Here is a 21,209-nt window from a genome sequence, read left to right as displayed (position 1 = left end):
AGGCAGGAGTTATCAACGTTTCCATCTCCGCAGGAAGAACAGTGCTGGGAAGAGAGTACTGTAGTATAGTGCCCATACAGAGTACTATTTTTTTCTTTTCTAATGCTCCATACTTAGGATGGTAGAAATGAAATCCTTAAAGGATTTTTGCTGTCTGTCTGTCTGCCTATCTGCCGACTGTTAACACTGCTTGTTTCTCAAGAACTTTAGAGGTATGAAGCTGAAATTTAAGTCACCTACTAAGGTGTATGGCACCTGGGCGTGGTGAAAAAATTGATTCTTCTAAGTCAACCCAATCAAAAGATACGGCATTTGTTAAAGACATCTTTCTATGAGGAATGGGTAGACGTACTCGTAAGAGACTGCAATGTCTGTTATGCCTAATACTAAGGTCCACGGTTTCTTGGTGGCGTAAATATCTGAAGCTTCTATGTGAATACAATCAAAGATAAGGCCAAGTCTGCAACTTTTATATATATCGGACCTCATGGTCTAACAGTGAACTGCGTTCCTGGAAACAGAGATTGCCAAATCTGATCTCGGTCGGACCACATACTTTTCAGTCTAAGCTAAACTGTAGGTCCCTCCACAACTTGTAGACTTGAGGTGTCTCATTGCAAGGTTACAACATGTATCGTGCACGACAGTTCAGAGCATCATTTCTAATACGTAGTCTCTGGTGTGTCTGTATCTATTTATTACGGAATCTTAATAATGAGCTCATGTAATTATGGATGTGAGTAGTTTCGCAGAAGTATGTACCACTACACTATAACAGTAAGAGTAGGCAAGCGGTAGATGTGGTGAGGTAGTTCGGTAGGTAGGCTGGTTGAGAGTTCAAGAAGAAGGGCGTGACAACACGATCATAATACTTTTACATTAATTGCAGGTGTATTCATATAAGTCAATACTTTTGTTTAATTTCGAAGGACATCGGTTGGCCGATTAAGGGCTTTGGTAATAGTAAGCGGTAGAATAATGCAGAAGGTTGTGAGGGTATCAGAAGAAATTCTCCTCACAGACAAAGAACATCAAATGCTTTCAGAACAGGAAAACCGCTGCGTAATCTTTCCTTACATGCTCGATGCAGATGGTAGCACACTTAAATGCTTCGTGCCGCTGGGCTGAATCCTATTCAGAAGCTTGTAGTACACTTTAAGCCAATATGCAGCCCGCTGCATACCAGTTTTCACGGTGACGTAATTTTATTGGACAGGAGTGTATTGATACTTTTGTTTCACTTTAGTATCAGTAATGATGAAATGTAGAATGCTGAACATTTTTTTCATTTTTAGAATATATCTGTATTTGTGCTTCAGATTAGATGTTCCATCTACTGCTATATAAATATGATGTGTGGATAAATTAGATGATAATCCTTTGAACATTATTATTCTGGGGCGCAATACATCCCTCTAACAACTCAGAAAACTAATATGTTCCATTACGAACCAAGCTAATAGCAAGTGAGCAAAAAGTATCGTTTAACGAGGTTATGACCGCAGAATTTCATCGTTTATGTTCTAGTTACAGCTCAGTGAGGTAGACAAGTTAGCGAACTGGTGCGCTGCTGGCGTCAGTCTCCATCGATTGTCATCCCGATCGTTGTGAGTCGATTTTCGATGCTTGCTTGTCTTCTTCGGATCTTTGGCGGACGGATATTTAACTGCCGCGATCGCGCTCTCCAGGGGCTTGCGTTCGGTTACCAGCTGTGTGAGCGACGGTGAGGTGAGGCGCTGGCGAGTGGCCGAGTCCGTACGTCGGAGAAGCATGGGCAGCTGCTGCGGCGTGTTTCGCCGTTTGAATGCAGACCCATTGCCGACGGTGATTGGGATTTGCTGGCGATTTGAAGGACGGATTTCCTTCGCGTCTCTTACATGTTACTCAAAGTGAATGAACTGCTGTTGTCGAATTGTTCTTTGGAAATTAGCTTTTGACGTCATTGGCCGGGAGGTGCCTTACGGGCCAAGTCCGGTCGCCATGGTGCAGGTCTTATTACGTTCGACGCCACATTGGGCGACCTGCGCGGCAGATGGGGATGAAATGATGACGAAGACGACACAACACCCAGCCCCTGAGCGGAGAAAATCCCCAACCCAGCCGGGAATCGAATCTTAGGACGGCAGTCCGTCGCACTGACCATGCAGCTATCGGGGCGGACGTTGTTCCTTGGTGGGTTCTGTTTATGTTCATTGAATACCCGAGTGCACTGAAAACTATATAGGTTGTTTCAGTTATTTGTTACTGTATTTGGTCTGGCCGCCTGATATGTTGATGGTATTTAAGGGAGTGCTAGCTACACACAACAAATAGACATGAATCCGTGCTTAATGCGTAGCTAGAGGACACGTCAAATAGTACGTAAGTCTGTGCCTGACGTTCAAGAGCGGGCCGAAATAATTTTTCCTGTTTGCTTTTCCTATTTTATTATTTTATTTCTTTGTTCTAGAGAATTGGATAATCAATTTCTAAGAGGCATTTCTGGGCAAGTGGTCACGTACGTTAATGATGCTCGAGTTCATTTGTACCTTGTATAATGAAAGCTTTATTTATTACCAGTTCGGCAGATATGTTTGTGTATCTGATGCGCCATAATGTTGTCTGTCGCTGATGTGTTTATGTTTCATATAGTTGGCAGTGGTCGACGCGAGCAAACTCTGATCGGGGTATCACGGTGGAAGAGGGAAATTTAAGGACCTAGATCGGTGGCTGTGGTTACGTTGTTAGTGTTCTACAGTTCCATCTTTCCGGTGGAGCGTTGTGGTTTTCTGGAAGCTTAATTGTAGCCCAAAGTTGAGTATAGTTCCACTTTACCTTCTGGTCCGTGAATTTCCTGTATGTGGTAGAACGTTTCGGTCTGCCCGCGTCTATCTCTAACATTCAACGAACAAATTGTAACGACTACATGTTAAGACTATTTAATTTCTTTTATTATATTCTGGCCATGAAATGTATGTGAACCTCGTGCCTGTGAGTAATACTAAAGAGAAGCTTACTCGAGTACATTAATCTGATAATATCTTTAATTTGTTACAGTTGCTGAAAATCAGTCCATGGACGCAGATTTAGAATTTGACATGGAAGCCAGTTCCTATGTAAATCATGAAGCATTCAGTTATGTCACTTAAATCTTATTAATGAGGTTTATGAACATTGTTTTAATTGGTGAAAATTGTTTGAATAAATTTTGGAAAGATCTGTGTCTATCACATTGAAGTGAATTAATGTTCTAACCTCAGTACTGCTGCTGGTTCTGTAGGCCAGGTGCCCCTTATTATAATCGTTGTTACGGTTGGTTTCATTAACTTCATGAGTTTGTAATAAAGAAATGTATGGCAACTACAAACTGGTTATGTGTTTAATTTCCATGTGTCGAAAGGAATAATACAGAAGTTCGCACACATAGCCACAACAACATGTCTTGACTTGATTTCCGTTTAGAACGTTCTCTCTGGTTGGAGTGAACTTTCGAGTCTGAAAAGGTAAGTTCATTTGTTTATGTGCACATACGGCTCAACCCCTGAGTCATCACATTAATATGGCGTGAATAACTACCTTTTGGAGCACGGAGCGTTGCAAGGCGAGGAGGAAGTGAATCAGTGAGGTTCTGCAACGTACCGACAGGAATGTGGAGTCATCCCGACTTCTGTGACGTGGCCAGATGCGTTAGATTTCTCAGTTGAGAATTCATGGAGCGAACACTCCGCTCTTGGTGCCCTCACAGATTCTCGACTTGGCTTAAATCATTGGGGTCGGGGCGGGGAGAGGGTTGGTGGCCAGGGGAGTACGGTAAACTCATCCAAGTGCTATTCGCACCATGCATGTACATTGTGAGCCGTGAAGCATGTTGGATTGTCCAGCTACTAGATGTCATCGTGCAGGTGAAAAGCTAACTGCATGTTCGAGTGGACATGGTCCCCAAGGAGATGTGCCTACTTTTGTGTGCCTTCGAGAATAACGAGATCACCCAAGGACGCCACGAAAAATTCCTCAAATCATAACACTTCCTCTTACGGTCTCACTCTTTCCTTTCAGACGTTTCACCTCACACATGCCAACGGTTATCTGTCCGATGGAGCATAATACGAGAGTCTTCGAAAAATGTCATTTGTTGCCACGCAGTGGACGTTCGTTTGCGGTATTGGCTTGCCAATTCCAGCCTTCGTCGCCGATGAACAGCAGTCGGCTTAGGACCAAGAAACAGGCGACTGCCTCAGAGGCCCACACGCAACAACATTCGCTGAATGGTAGTTGAGGACACACCGTTGGTAGCCCATTGGCTCATCTGATAGATCAGACAGTTGCTCAATAGCTTCACATTAAGTCGCCCTTACATATCTCCGCAGATGTCGTGCGCGCTCGTCATTTATGTCCTCTAATGCACCACAGTTGCACAGGTGATGGTTTTCGATAAAAACATTTTGCCACTTCCACACTTGGCCCGAAACCCAATAATCATACACTTTAGGACGTCAGATAAATCACCCCGTTGCCGTACTTCAACAGCTACTGCATCATTTACTGCCACCGATACAAGTGCTGCTACCTGACATCTGTGGATGCTCGTTGCACGTTGACGATGAATGTAGGCAGTGGTCGCATTAATGTGACAGGATCGTGTATTAACCACACTACGAGTCGAGAAAAATTGTTTTACACCATGGTAGATTGAGAAGCCAAGAAACTAAATTATTGTCAAATAATTTAGCCTTAAGGAGAAAGTACCTTTTTTTACTGAGATCGATATGGGGCCCAAAAAGCTTCGTAAGCAGCGGGAGGTATTTCTAACTGCGTTTTGTAGGCGCGATGATAAGCATATGAATTTCTTAGGCTACTTTTCCACACGGAAACCTTACTGCAGAGAACGATGATTACTGTCATTCTGGAATGACGGAGTTATTTCCTGCGAAACTTGAGTAAAACAGTTTCTATTTATACTTCAGGGTACCATAATATGTTAAACAGCCATTTTAATTTATTAAAGTAGACTTAAAATTGTTTCTCTCTCTCTCTCTCTCTCTCTCTCTCTCTTTTTACAAAACTGGGTAATGTGATTGAAGTAAACTCTATCCTACGAAAATATAAGATAAGATTGCAACTGAAATAATGCTATGTTTCAGGTAGATTTGCCTGAAAATAATTCTGTTACATTTGTTTGACGCCACGAATGATTGAAAGCATTAAAATATGCAACACATTCACAACATCAGAGTATCCGCAAAAAAGTAACGTAAATATTTTTTCAGTTTTATAGGAAAATACATTAGATTATTATTCTTGTTGGCTGTGTAAAAATAATTATCCGCATTGTTAACTGTCCCGTTAAAACAAGAAGCTTTGAGCATACGTCTACATTTGGCCGTTAGTCTAATATGGAGCAACTGAATGGTCTGGTCATATGACATCTGGCGTCGGGTTATTTTCCATCTTTTTTTTATATTTTGTAATATTCATTAAATGAAACACAAAGGCATTCCTCTATACATTAATTTCGCCCTTGTTAATCAAGAATGCACCAAAATTCAGCCATTTTCCGCAAAAATGCAATAAATATTGACGTTCACCCTTAATTAAGTCTGATATTTTTCCGACGGACACAAAGTGCTATTGTTTTACATAACAGTTATTTTCTCTGCTGTCTGTGGCAGCTGATATTTCTCCTAATTTAATAACGCGATTACAAACATGCAAATGAAGAGGTGCTCTGCAACGGCCCCGGCACCAGAGGGAACACAAACTGGCTGAATTGAACTGCGCACCGGTGAGCGAGTATTTTCCAGGCTATACCTACTTCTACTGATTAGTGGCATAGTTCTTACGAATAAAATATGGCAGCAAGTGGGCAACAGGTAAACGTAACGAATGTTTCTGTTATTGAGGAATTTCAGTTTCATTATGAACAAAGTAATACCGTGACCAGTTGCCAAAGAGAGAAGAAGGATTGAAAGATCAGTTCAGGACATTTGGTTAAAATTCATACGCTGTATAGAAAGCAGCAGTAGAAATGAACGTAGACTACACAGAATTTTGTACACGATGATGAACAACTGCAGTAAATGCTTGGAACTGAATAATGTACAGCCACCCGGCCGTACCTTTCAACCCGTTCCACTCTTACAGTACTGTCACAAGCTTCAGCTGGAAACGATTAACACCTGCTCATCAGCAGACGTCACACACGGAGGTGGTCCACCAGAGATTTCATTCTTTACCTGTGTGCTTGTAAGTTAAGTGTCTTCACGCTGCATTTCCCTGCGGGAATATAACTTACCTTGAAGGGGGGGAGCTACATGCTTATCGGGTGGGGGGGGGGGGGGCAACGAAATGTACTTTTTTCCTGCTTTGTGACGGAAGAGCCCTTTAGGTAACCCCTTTCTGTAGTTCATCTTTTTAAAATGTCTCCCTCACACAGAGAGGTGTCAGCCATTTCTGTACCGTAACCCTTTCGTGGTTAATGGGACACATTGTGCCCCACTGAAGCAATAAGCAGTTTTGACTGCCGAGACGTCCCTGTCCCATATACGTCTAATGCTGTCATCTACCTGGCAGTTTTAAAAATTGGAAAAAATACTAGCGACCAGAAGATAGATACAAAAGAGACTTTAAGGGATCAGGTATGGCCAGAAGTATTTGTAGCTTGATCAATGCGCCTCTTTTACCAAAACTAAATCAAATCACCCTTATCTCCGTTTCAAGAATGTCTGGAGTTGGTAATTGTATTTCGTCAGACATTTTAGCCACTATTTTGAATTACTTCAACACGCCTCAGTAAATCAGCTTGTTTGCGCAACATTAGTAGTTAGTGTAGCAGTGCATTCCACATAATGTAAAAGACATTTGTATTTGATACGTCAAAGCCGTCTCCAAATTTTATGTTGAAAATTCGTATGCAGTATTTTATGTATTTAGTTTTCATGAGAATAAATGTGCTCTCATTTTATCTTGTTATACATTTTGCGATTTTGTTATGTTAATAAACTACCAAAAAAACACAAAATTAATGATGATAATCCTTGGTTACAGTGAAAACATGAATCTATTTAGGTTCATGGGATACATGTGTTGCACCTTACAGAGTTTTAAAACCAGTCACCCTAAAAAAAAAGTAAAAATTACTTTTAGTCAGTATGCAACAGTGAGTAGCAAGGAAGACAGGTTTCCACGTTTTATTTTTCAAATATGACTATAATGAAATTTGACTACGAAACACTTAAGCGTTTTCTGTACGCTCTCTATTGCTAAATTACTTAGACTTCTGCAGTGCGTGTCGAATGGGGATGGAGGCAAAAGATGTTTATTTCATTAATAGTTCAAGCTATCAAACATTTTTTCGAGAAATGCCACAGCACAAATTCTTTTGTGTGGCACATGTATTGTCATTAATGTTATACAAAATGTGATGGAACAGTTTTATTTTCCTATAGTTGAACTGAATGTTTTCAGTTACATTTAATATTGCTGAATGAGAGCCTAGCGAATTAAAAGCTAATCCCACTATCGACTTTTTGTTGCTGCGTTAATTTTATTTCTAGAAAACACGTAATTAATAGAACGAACAGTTCAAAGTCCTTATTAAGATTTTTTTCCACCATCGAAGCACGGGCTTTTTAAATCAGTTAATATTCCGTACAGACGCTTTCCACTTTAAGTGCCCTGGGCACTCTGCAAAGAAACCAGTCTATAAGAATAATAAATCACTCATATTCTGCCACCTTCTGTCAGGTCTCTAGGGTGACTTTCCAAACGTTTCGTAGGGGCGATGAAGGCAAGGTTAATTTCAGCACGCACAGAGCCATTTAAAGAATCATTCCCCCCTCTCTCCTTACGCAAATGGAACGGTAGATATCATTTGGTACGATGCTCAGTAGGTCTACACTCTGCCATTGCACATCACTATATTTTACACAGTATGCCCGGAGACGTAATTGCCAACCAGGGTTTCTGGCATGGTCCGTTTCGTCCCCGCGTATACATTATCAATGCGGCTCAGGTCTGTTGCAGAAGGAGAACTCAAAACAGCTTTATTACGTGTCTACTTACTATGCTTATACACTGCGCAACACCATTTTACCAGCCACGAGGCGTAGCCGCGTGGTCTAGGGTGCCTTGTCACGCTTCGCGCGGCTCCCCACGTCGTAGGTTCGAGTCCTCCCTCGGGCATAGGTCTCTGTGTTATCCTTGGTTAGTTTAAGCTATATTAAGTAGTGCCTAAACCTAGGGACCGATGACCTCAGCAGTTTGGCCCCATTGTCCTTGCCACGAATTTCCGACTTCCACTTTACTGATTAGTCGCTGCTTTCAAGTATTCCCACCATGCTAATAATACAAAGCTTTTGGGATGATGATAATCGGAGCGGAATTTAGATACTGACATAAAAAGATATTTCCCTCGAGATCCCACACCTACTGCAGCATGCACAGCAACGTCCCTAGATGATAAATGGGTTTAAAGATATGTCGTCTAAATTTTTTCTTCTTCTGTTCATTTTCAAGCGTAATACGTTCACTAACTATCTCGCTCAATATAAGGTAATAGATTTTAACACCTTATACATGGGACAGTCAAGTAAACGATTTATTAGTTCAGTATTAATGGCATGACTGTTAACACATTTTTCCACTCTGAGGCAAGGCGGTCAATGCCTTCGTGGAAAATTGTTTTCGGTAGCCTACCGAACCATGATTGCACCCAGACAGGGACCTCTTCGTCCTAAGTAAATCGACGTCCGCGACTGTTGTTCTTCAGGGCTCCAAATATATGGAAAGCGTACGGGGAGACGTCGAGACTGTATGGAGGATGTGTAAGGTCGTCCCAGCGATGTTATTCTCAAAAGGTCCTTGGCCACATGCGTACGGGTTGTCCTTCTACATCTACATCTACATCCATTCTCCGCAAGCCACCTGACGGTGTGTGGCGGAGGGTACCCTGAGTAACTCTATCGGTTCTCCATTCTATTCCAGTCTCGTATTGTTCGTGGAAAGAAGGATTATCGGTATGCTTCTGTGTGGGCTCTAATCTCTCTGGTTTTATCCTCATGGTCTCTTCGCGAGATATACGTAGGAGGGAGCTTGACTCTTCGGAGAAGGTATGTTCTCGAAACTTTAACAAAAGCCAGTACCGAGCTACTGAGCGTCTCTCCTGCAGAGTCTTCCACTGGAGTTTATCTATCATCTCCGTAGCGCTTTCGCGATTACTTAATGATCCTGTAACGAAGCGCGCTGCTCTCCGTTGGATCTTCCCTATCTCTTCTATCAACCCTATCTGGTACGGATCCCACACTGCCGAGCAGTATTCAAGCAGTAGGCGAACAAGCGTACTGTAACCTACTTCCTTCGTTTTCGGATTGCATTTCCTTAGGATTCTTCCAATGAGTCTCAGTCATGCATCTGCTTTACCGACGATCAACTTTATATGAACATTCCATTTTAAATCACTCCTAATGCGCACTCCCAGATAATTTATGGAATTAACTGCTTCCAGTTGCTGACCTGCTATTTTGTAGCTAAATGATAAGGGAGCTATCTTTCTATGTATTCACAGCACATTACACTTGTCTACATTGAGATTCAGTTACCATTCCCTGCACCATGCGTCAATTCGCTGCAGATCCTCCTGTATTTCAGTGCAATTTTCCATTGTTACAACCTCTCGATACACCACAGCATCATCTGCAAAAAGCCTCAGTGAACTTCCGATGTCATCCACAAGGTCATTTATGTATATTGTGAATAGCAACGGTCCTATGACACTCCCCTGTGGCACACCTGAAATCACTCTCACTTCGGAAGACTTTTCTCCATTGAGAATGACATGCTGCGTTCTGTTATCTAGGAATTCTTCAATCCAATCACACAATTGGTCTGATAGTCCATATGCTCTTATTCATTAAACGACTGTGAGGAACTGTATCGAACGCCTTGCGGAAGTCAAGAAACACGGCATCTACCTGTGAACCCGCGTCTATGGCCCTCTGAGTCTCGTGGACGAATAGCGCGAGCTGGGATTCACACGACCGTCTTTTTCGAAACCCATGCTGATTCCTACAGAGTAGATTTCTAGTCTCCAGAAAAGTCATTATACTCGAACATAATACGTGTTCCAAAATTCTACAACTGATCGACGTTAGAGATATAGGTCTACAGTTCTGCACATCTGTTCGACGTCCCTTCTTGAAAACGGGGATGACCTGTGCCCTTTTCCAATCCTTTGGAACGCTACGCTCTTTTAGAGACCTACGGTACACCGCTGCAAGAAGGGGGCAAGTTCCTTCGCGTGCTCTGTGTAAAATGCTTTTAAGTACGTTGTTGTGGTACACTATTATATTTTAACAGGTACTTTGCTGAATCATTTTTACTAAATACTTGATGAACTTACAGGGAATGAAGACAGCCATTTGAATGAACATATCGGACGGAAACTGATACATCTGTCTGTCGCATTTAGTCAAAACGGCGTTCCCGCCAACGGAAAACAAAGCAGACGCTGACAGTTGATGTTACGTGGAGCATCTACTGAGACTTTGTGATGAAATACCCCCATGCACTTAATAGTTCTACTTGAGGTTGAAAGTATCGCAGATATATAAAAACAAAATTATCTTTAAAGTAGAATGCAGAAGATATCGTTGTAGTAATAAGCTGTGTTAGGGAAAATTAAGATACCGTTTGCAAAATATAGGAAACGAGCGTAACAAGATATTTTCTGCATTTTACGCTGATCATGGTATATTTTAGAAAACGGGAAAATTGGTAACGGATTGGGAGATATAGTTGGCAATGTTTTTCTGTTAGATTAGAAACCTTTCCTTTTCAGGATGACAAATGAACACGAGTTGACATTTAAGTTGGCTACCGTACATGGCGTCAAGACGATAAACTACCATAACAGTCCTCTGTGGATGCACAACAGGCAGTGTTCTTATCGACGAGAAAAATACTCAAAAATTGTTGTAGGAATTCAGGCAGCATCCTTTTTACAAAAAAATCTCTTCAACCGTAAGTGCATTGTGTTGCAAAATACTGTGAAATACTTTAATAGAAAATAAATTAATGACAATTGTAAATGATGGGATAAGTGAAGCCTCCTCATGTCATGACTGACGAAGAGTTCTGGCTTAATTCAACTCTACTATCCAAATGAGTGTTTAGTTCACGGTGAGTTAGGGTAAATCTAATATTCGAATTTGTATTGGAACTAAACAAACCTTTTAGAATGTAACACTCATAATCTTTTTTAAGCAACAGCAAAAAATATTTTATAAGATTTCTAGCGGTTATCTTTCAGATATAAAAAATAATACCAGAGAAATTACAATGACATATTTATTTAGATCTCAACATGGTTCAATGTCCAGAAACAACCCCATTTGTGGATTATTTGTCTGACCAGTACAATTCAGAAACAACGTGGATTTCTCATGACAAGAAAAGACCTAAAGGATAAAATAATTCAAGATGAAATTATGACATATAAAGCAAGTAGGTCAGATTTCAGGTCATTTTGTATGGAGAACACTGGAAGAGTCCTCTGTCCAGCAGTAGACGATAAGTGAGAGAGAATAATACTGAGGATCTAGCCTCTCGGTGGTAAAGACTGCAGTGAACCCATTGGAACGTTAAGAAAATTACTGGACGCTTTGCTTAAGATCTGTGAGATGACACACACTGAAAGGATGGAAGTAAGATTTTTTGCTGTCTAGAATAAAGAATACCAAGCACCTGAGGCTGAAAATTAATCCAGAAGCTTCGTATTAGTGTTTAATTTGGCATATTGATTTTATGTGTGATGGAAGATCAATGAAGGTGTAAGTAGGAGTTAATGATTATAAATAAGTATAAAAGGCCATTTTCTTTGATTTTTGAGAGTCATTACCCAGTTGAATTAAAAGATTACTGACTATCGTGTCTTTAACTTTTTTTTGGGTCATCAGTCTTCTGACTGGTTTGATGTGGCCTCTCCTGTGCCAATCCCTTCATTTCAGAGTAACACTTGAAACTACGTCCTCAATTATGATCGTCTTCCTCTACAGTTTTTGTCCTCTACAGTTCCCTCTAGTACCATGGAGGTCGTAACCTCATGTCTTAACAGGTGCCCTATCATCCTGCGCCTTCTCCTTATCAGTGTTTTCCACATATTCCTTTCCTTTCCGATTCTGCGCGGAACTTCGTCATTACTTACCTTATCACTATACCTAATTTATAACATTCGTTTGTAGCACCACATCCCAAATGTTTGAATTCTCTTCTGTTCCGGTTTTCCCATAGTCAATTTTTCACTAACATACAGACGTACATTCTCAGAAATTTCTTCAGCAAATTAAGGCCTGTGTTTGATACTAGTAGACTTCTCTTGGCCAGGAATGTCCTTTTTGCCAGTGCTAGTCTGCTTTTGATGTCCTCCTTGCTCTGTCCGTCATCGGTTATTTCACTATCTAGGAAGCAGAATTCCTTAATCTCAGCTACACCATGACCATCAATCCTGATATAAAATTATCATGTCTGCAACTTCTCATTACTTTCGTCTTTCTTCGATTTACTACGTACTCAGTAGAATGTTCATTGCATTCAGCAGATCATGTAATACTTCTTCACTTTCACTCAGGATAGCAATGTCATCAGCGAATCGCGTCAGTGATACCCTTTCTCCTTGAATTTTAATTCCACTCCTGAACCTTTCTTTCCTTTGGATCATTGCTTTTTCGATGTACAGTTTGAACACTAGGAGCGAAAGACTACATCCCTGTCTTGCACCATTTTAATCTGATCACGCGGTTCTTCTTGTCCACTCTTGTTATTCCCTCTTGGCTCTCGTACATATTGGATATTACCCGTCTCTCCCTATAGCTTAAACCTATTTTTCTCAGAATTTCGAACCTCTTGCACCATTTTACATGGTCAAACGGGTTTTCCAGGTCGATAAATCCAAAAACGTGTCTTGATTTTCCTTTAGTCTTCCTTCCATTATCAATGGCAACGTCAGAATTGCCTCTCTCTTACCTTTACGTTTTTTTAAAGCCAAACTGATCGTCATCTAGTGCATCCTCAATTTTTCCCCTTCTTCTGTACATTATTCTTGTCAGCAAACTTTGTGCATGAGCTGTTAAGCTGACTTTGCAATAATTCTCGCACTTGCCAGTGCTTGCAAACTTCGGAACTGAGTGGATGATATTTATCTGAAAGTCAATGGTATGTCGCAAGACTCATACATTCAACACACCAAAGGGAATAGTCGTTATGTAGCTTCTTCCCCCAATTACGTTGAAAATTCTGATGGAATGTTATCTATCCCTTCTGCCTTATTTAACTTAAGACATCCAAAGCTCTTTCAAATTGTGTTTCTAGTACTGGATCTCTTATCTCTTCGGAATCGACTGCTGTTTCTTCTTCTGTCATATTAGACACACCTGCCCTCTCATAGAGGCTTTCAACGTACTCTTTCCATCCATCCGCTTGCTTCTCTGTATTTAACAGTGGCATTCCCTTTTTCCTCTTGATGTTACACCCTTACTTTTAATGTCATCCAAAGTTGTTTTGACTTTCCTGTATGCCGAGTCTGTCCTTCCAACAGTCATTTCCTTTTCGATTTTTTCACATTTTTCATACAACGCATTCGTCTTAGCTTTCCCGCACTTCCTATTTAATTCATACCTCAGCCACTTGTGTTTCAGTATTCCAGAATTTCCCGAAACATTTTTGTACTTCCTCCTTTCATCGATCAACTGAATTATTTCTTCTGTTACCATGGTTTCTTGGCAGTTACCTATTTTGTACCTATGATTATCTTTCCAGCTGCTATGATGGCTCTTTAGAGATGTCTATCCTCTTCAACTGTACTGCCTACTGAGGTATTCCTTATTGCTGCATCTATAGGTTTAAATAAGTTCAAGCATGTCTCATTACTCCTGAGTACTTCGATCTCTCACTTCTTGGCGTACTGATTATTCCTGACTGATGTCTCAAACTCAGCCTATTCTTCATCATTACTATATTGTCATCTGAGTATATAAACTCCTGGGTACACATTACAATCCAATATCTGATTTCGGAATCTCTGTCTGACCATGATGTAATCTAACTGAAGTCTTCGCGTATCATCCGGGCTTTTCGAAGTATACCTGCTTCTCTTGTGATACTTGAACGGAGTATTCCCTATAAGAGGCTGAAATTTATTGCAGAACTCAATTAGTCTCTCTCCTCTCCCATGCCTTGTCCATCTTTTCCTGTAACTCTTTCTTCTCCTTCTTTTCCTACAACTGCATTCCAGTCCCCCATGACTGTTAGATTTTCATCTTCCTTTACGTGTTGTACAGCCCTTTCAGTATCCTCATATACTTTTCCTATCACCCCATCTTCAGCTTGCAACGTCGACATGTATATATGAACTACCGATGTCGGTTTCTTTGTTGTCGATTCTGATAAGAACAACTCCATCACTGAACTTTCCACAATAACACACTCTCTGCCCTACCTCCGTATCCATAGCGAATCGTACTCCAGTTATACTATTTTCTGCTGCTGTTGATATTAGCCTATGCTCATCTGACCATAAATTCTTGATTTCTCTCCTTCTGATTTCCCTGACTCACCTTATATTTAGTCAGAGCCTTGGCATTAACCCTGTCAGATTTTCCAGCTTCCCTACCACGCTCAAGCTTCTGACATTCCACGCCCAGACCCGTAGAATGTAATCCTTTCGTTTATTATTCAGCCATTTTCCTATGGCCACCTCCCCGTTGGCAGTCGCCTGCAGGATATCTGAATGGGGGACTATCCCGGAACCTTTTGCCAATGGAGAGATCATCATGAAACTTTTTCATTTAGAGGCAACATCTCCTATGGACGCTCGTCACGTATCTTTAAAGCAGTAGTTTCCATTGCCTTCTGCATCCTCATGTCGTTGATCATTGCTGATTCTACCGCCTTTAGGGACATTTTCCCATCCGTAGGACAAGAGAGTGCCTTGAACCTTCGTCCGCTCTTCTGCCACCAATGTCAAGGCCGTTGGCAGAATGAGAGTGACTTTTTATACCAGAAGTCTTCGGCCGCCACTGCTGGTTATTAATCAAAATTTAAGCAGTGGCCGGTTTCGAACCCGGACCAAGGACGTTCAGATTACTAATCAAAGGAGCTACCCCTATCGGTCTCTGTAGGGAACTGAACGCATTCATGTGCAGGGATATACCTGTAAGATGAAGTTGGCCTTTGGGAGACGCCTGTGTCCGGAAAACTTACATCCGTGCTTGGCCCTTCTCAGATTGTTGGAAACAGTGTAGGTTATTTATAAAAAAAGTGACACTTTTTCTGCGACTCTTAGGTCCAATGACTTCAGATGATGTTTTAAATAGCATCCGAGACAGCCGGTTGTTCTCATCTTTTGGACCGCAATGAAGTAGTTAACACATTTTTGCGTAGTAGGTCCATTCAGCTACTAGCAAAATGGACCAACAGTAAGTATAGGCATTACGTCGTAGCAGTGTTACTAACTGCCAAGGTCACAAAAGGTTAGAGAAATTTTCCGGTGTTGGACTACTAAAGTAATTAAGCCGCCTATGGCTTCACTGTCACAACCACTCCATAAGTAAGTACCGGGTGGTTATAATTAATATTCAGGTACTCACAGTAGTCCGTTGTGAGCTGTAGTTAACGTATGGCAGCGGATCGTAGTGGGTTTTCTATTGTCTTACGCTGGGAGTCATTTACACTTAAAAAAATTACTTCCAGATAGAGGAAGTAAGTCACTGATAAATTATACTTACTGTTGCGCGATATTCCTCCTAGTGTATGTTAAGACGCCTGGCAAGTTTTAAAGGCTAGCACTGGAGACAAGAAAATAAAACATCCTAAGATTTCAAACTCTCATATGTTAGGCAGCTCCCAGAATTTTAAAAACACGCTGTGGTCCATTTCATATTCCAAAAAACTCTCAAACTAAATCATTAGATTTAAAAGAAACCAAAATAGCACTAGGTGCAAAATCTATCTTCCCATTAAGCGGTCTTTGGATTTGATATTCTTACATTTGTATGTCTGTAATGCCTCTAGGAGATCGAAGTAGCTGTCCTTTAGCCATCCAGTATACCATACAGTTTATTGCCAATCTGAGACAAATGGATACCAAGTGTAGATCCATCCTACGGTCGCAAGTGCTCCCTAATCTTGCGTGAAAAGATCTGCCGGTCTGAACTATATAGTAACGGTCACAATGACCACAATCACTTCTATACAATCCCGACTCTGAAAACTTAATTTTATTTCTCATGTCATGTCTAATTCTAGATCATATGCAATACATCCTAGTGCACCAAATAAGCTGGTTAAGTAAAAAATCACAACTGGTTTCACATACCGTTGCATAAAATTCAATCGACTTACGTGTTCCCCGTGGGTGGTGGATTGTAAGGACGCAGCCTGTTCCTTTAAAATATTTCTATTTAATTTGTGAGCATGCACTGCAAAATGGTATAGCACATTTTTATAAAATAATATTATACTTTAAAAACCTTCCGTTTTAGATACTTGTTCTAACTGTCCGTAGCTCACGAACAAATGCTGTGAGACACGAGAGCCGAGTGCCATTTTATTGTGATTGTTATCCAGTCTGTATTATGAAGGTTAGCAACCGGATTGCATGGGTACGATGTGTGCTATTGGAGGAAAGATTTTTATGGTCTGTATCATTAGCAAGCCACAGAGTTAGTTTCAGCGATCGAATCCAACGTAAAGTGATTTTGTGTAATATTGTAACACGTCTAGATTTTTTTTTAAATGAAGCCCAATTCCTCTTTAGATTTTATTACGCAACACACAATTTGCGTCATGATATTTATTTCCGCAAAATTCCGTGGAAGGATTTTGTACAAATAATTAAAAAGAGCACTCCTTTGAATTTAGGCAAAGTGACGTTTATCAGCGACGTGTAGCGTGTCAGAGTGTGAGTACGTCACTCGTCGCAGTACGGCAAGATACCACGTGTCTTTAAGTGACAGCGTGTCTGGCATAATAAATTTTATGGTACTTGGATTTTTTTTAGATTTTATGAATGATTAATATGATTGTACCATCTGTATAAGCAATGACGAATTCTATAATGTACAAGATTCACTCAGGTATGGAACTGCCGTCATGTTTGAAAATGATGAATTCTGATTCTGTACTTAATGTAATTTGCAGACATCGTACATCAAGATTCCTTTGTATGTTATGTTTCACGTCTCAAACAAATTTTTTGATTCGTGATTGGATTTATAACAAAGCAAATATTTACTGGATCACCGTGAAACCTCATTTACAATATGTTGCAATACAGTGACGAGCGAAAACAACATGACCACCTGCTTAATCTTGTTTGTCAGTCTTTGCAACGAAACATCGCTGATTGTGCGTATCAGGCATCACACATTTTGTTAGTGGGCTTATGGTGTTATGTAGGACTAGATATCTACGGAACAGATCATGTAATTTCCATAAATAACGGATCGTTGATTTGCATACGCCATGATGGCGCCCGACAGCGACCCAGATGGATTCCACAGGCAAACATAGTCACGGAGACATCATCAGTTCAGTATAATGCTCCTCAAGCCACTGTAGCACGGTTTTGGCTCCGACACACGGATAATTACACTGCTGAAAGAAAACATCGCCGTCGGGAAAAAGCATGAAGTAATGCTGGTGGTCCGCAACTGCCAGCGTGTCTTCGATTTCTACCACAGGTTCATTGCAAGCGCAGGAGAATGTTTCTCGTCCGTGGCGCGCTGCACGTTTCTAGTCACCGTTTATCTACATTTGCATTTAATGGATTCGCTGGAAATCACACTTAAATGCCTGGCATCGAACCTGGCATCCAACCAATTTTCTGTAATTTCTCTCCCGAACAGCACGCGGAAAAAAAAACGATATTTCTATTAGAGCTCTGAGTTTCCCTTTTTTTAATGTGATCATCGTTTCCCCAAACGTTAGTTATTGAAATTTCTTGAGAAGATCCCGCCGCAACGAGAACCTGTAATATTAGTATATGTTTCGATAATTTAAATAAACTTACATTCCATAATCTAACCATGCAGGCTCATAAAAGCGATACAATTTGTGTAAAAATTTCTTAGATCGTCGCTGAGCAGCGACCACCTGATATTTCAAAGAATATCTTACGCGCCACGGCGCAGAATACGAATTGTTCATAAATTGTATCGATAGCGATATTCTTATTTTTTATTATTTTTTGACAGCTGAAGAATTGTAATACTTTTCTCTTATCACAGTCCTGATATATTTTTTAAAGACTGCGGACACGTATGTGGCGTGGTCCACAATCTCTAATTAGTTATTATAAAATTTTACTATTGTTCAGAAATTATGTGTGCATCTAAGATGAAATATCGAAGATGTTATGGACTTTATTTAAAGAAACAGCCAGCAAAGATAGAAAATTGAAATTGTACGTAGACTATTGTTAGGAATACTGACTAAGGTAATTAAATTGATTATTGTGCTCTCAAATGCTGTAGTGCCTGCTTATTGGTTCAAGTATTTCCATGCTATCCATCTCCTAGTAACGGCAACAGAAGTAACGGTGTTTCTATAGTTTCATACAGCTAGCCGGGACTGACTGCATGTCGGTAAACGCCGTAGTTAAGGCATATGGCGCATTGACATTTACCTTGTTTGTGATTTAAATCCAATTGCTTTTAACGTTTGGTGTAGTATAGCAAAAAAATTTCCATCTCTGTCTGGTCCCTTAGGTTTCTCTGTTCGTAGTTGTTATGTCTCATATCCGGTCGTGATTGAACATGATCACGACACGAATAAATTAAGTGGCAATGCGAACTCTATTCTCAATCTTGAGAACGCTACGCCTTCTGCAAACGATTTCAGGTGAATATAAACTATCACATACAGTACTTGAGTTTTTGAAAAATCTTTGCTCTTCCCGCCAAGAAGTGATGCAAAACTCACAACAGATTTCTGAATCTTCACAAGAGAATAATAATTTAATCAAAATATAAATATTTCTCTTTTTAAAACATCAGAAACCGCCTTTGTTTTGTTGAAGCCCACCCGGAATTCTATATCATGCCAGTCACATTCCCTCCCCCCCTCCCCCCCATCTCTTCAATACATAATGTACTGCTCTACTGATGTACTCCGTTAAACCTGTCTTGTAAAGATCCCACACGGCGCAGCAGTATTCTTAAAGAGGATGGAAAGGGGTTGTGTTAACAGTCTCTTTAGTAGCACTGTTGAATCCCCTAAGGATTCTGCCAACCAATGGTAGTCTTTTGTTCCCCTTCCCCACAACATTTTCTAAGTGTTTAAGTTCCGTAATTGTAATTCCAATGTATTTGGTTGAATGTACGGCATTTACATTTGATTGATTTGTCGTATCACGTGGATAATCTCACAATTTTCATTATTTAAGATCAATTGCCGATTTTCGCACTATACACATGTCTTATCTAAATCATTTTGTAATTGGTTTTGATCTTCTGATGACTTTACTAGACGATAAACGACAGCATCGTCAGCAAACAACCTAAGATAACTGCTCTGATAGTCTCCAAGGTTATTTATATAGATAAGAAACAACGGAGGGCCTATAATATACCTTGGGGAAAGCCAGAAATCACTTCTGTTTTACTCGACGGCTTTCGGTGATTTACCACGAACTGTGCCCTTTCTGACAGGAAATTACCAATCCAGTTGTATAACTGAGACAATATTCCATAAGCACACAGTTTGACTACAAGCCGCTTGTGAAGTACAGTATCAAGAGCCTTCGGGAAATCTAGAAATACGGAACCAGTTCGCAGTTCCTTGTCAACAGCACTCAACGATTAGTGCGAGTAAATAACTAGTTGTGTTTCACAAGAACGAAATTTTATAAATTTGTGTTAATTTTGTGTCAATAGACCTTTCTGTTCGAGATAATTCATAATGTTCGAACACAATGTAAGTTCCAAAATCCTGCTGCATATCGACGTTAATGATACAGGCCTATAATTTTGTAGATTAACCCCACTGCCTTTCTTGAAGATTGGTGTGACCTGTGCAACTTTCCAGTCCTCGGGTTTGGATCTTTCGTTGAATGAGCGGTTTCTGGTGGCTTTTAAGTAAGGTATTATTGCATCAGCATAGTCAGAAAGTAACTTAACTGTCTGGAATAGAAGGCTTGCTTTTATTAAGTGATTTAAGTTGTTCCACTACTCACAGGAAACCTACATTTAACTTATTTCTATAGGCGACTGTTCTTGTTTAGAATTCTGGAGTGATTACTTCGCGTTCTTTGGTGACGGAAAGTCGAAGGATGTGTTTAGTAACTCTGCTTTGGCACCACTGTCATCGATAGTATTACCATTGCTATTGCGCAGAATATGCATTGATTCTGCCTTGCAGCTTTATATTACACATACGACCAAAATCTCTTACGATTTTCTGCCAGGGTTTTAGACACAGTTTCGTTCTGGAAACTTTTATAAGCATCTCACATTAAAGTCTGCCCTAAGCTTCGAGCTTCTGCACGAGATCACCAATCATGGGTGTTTTGCATTCGTTTGAATTCGGCATGCATTTTTTTGTTTCTGCAACAGTGTTCTGACCCGTTTTGTCAACCAAGGGGGATTCGTACCGTCATTTGTTAATAATTTGGTGTAAATCTCTGCATTGCTGTCCATACCAGTTCTTTGGAGTCAAGACACATCTAGATTACACTTACAATGTTAAATTGGAAGGAGTCGAGGTTGTCTGTCAGGATAGGTGAAGCGAATTTTTATCTGCATTTTCGAAGATGTATATTTACCGTTAATTTCTGTAGCATTTTGATGTTATGGTATTCAGTCTCGGTGCTACAACCCTGTCTCCACAAATCCCTGTACTCGTTTTGGTGCTCGTTGTCATCTCAGGATTATTTGTTCAGAGAGGTCAAGTGTGTTTTCACAACCGTTTACCATTCGAATGGGTTCATGAACTAACAGCTCTAAGTAATTTTCAAGAATGCATTTAGCACAATGTCGGATGACGTTTTACGCGTACCTCAGGATTTAAATATATATTTTCGCCAAAACAACGAGAGTAAACAAAAGTCGCCACCAACTATCATTGTATGAAAGGAGTACGTGTTTGAAGCTAGACGCAAGTTTTCTTTGAACCTTTCGGCAATTGTATAGTCTGAATTGGGAGGTCGGTAAAAGGAACCAATTATTATTTTCTTTTGGTTG

This window comes from Schistocerca serialis, chromosome 1 (genome assembly GCF_023864345.2).
Source record: "Schistocerca serialis cubense isolate TAMUIC-IGC-003099 chromosome 1, iqSchSeri2.2, whole genome shotgun sequence".
NCBI classification, from domain to species: domain Eukaryota; kingdom Metazoa; phylum Arthropoda; class Insecta; order Orthoptera; family Acrididae; genus Schistocerca; species Schistocerca serialis.
The sequence above is the reverse complement of the archived record's forward strand: the minus strand, read 5'-3'. Positions refer to the sequence as shown.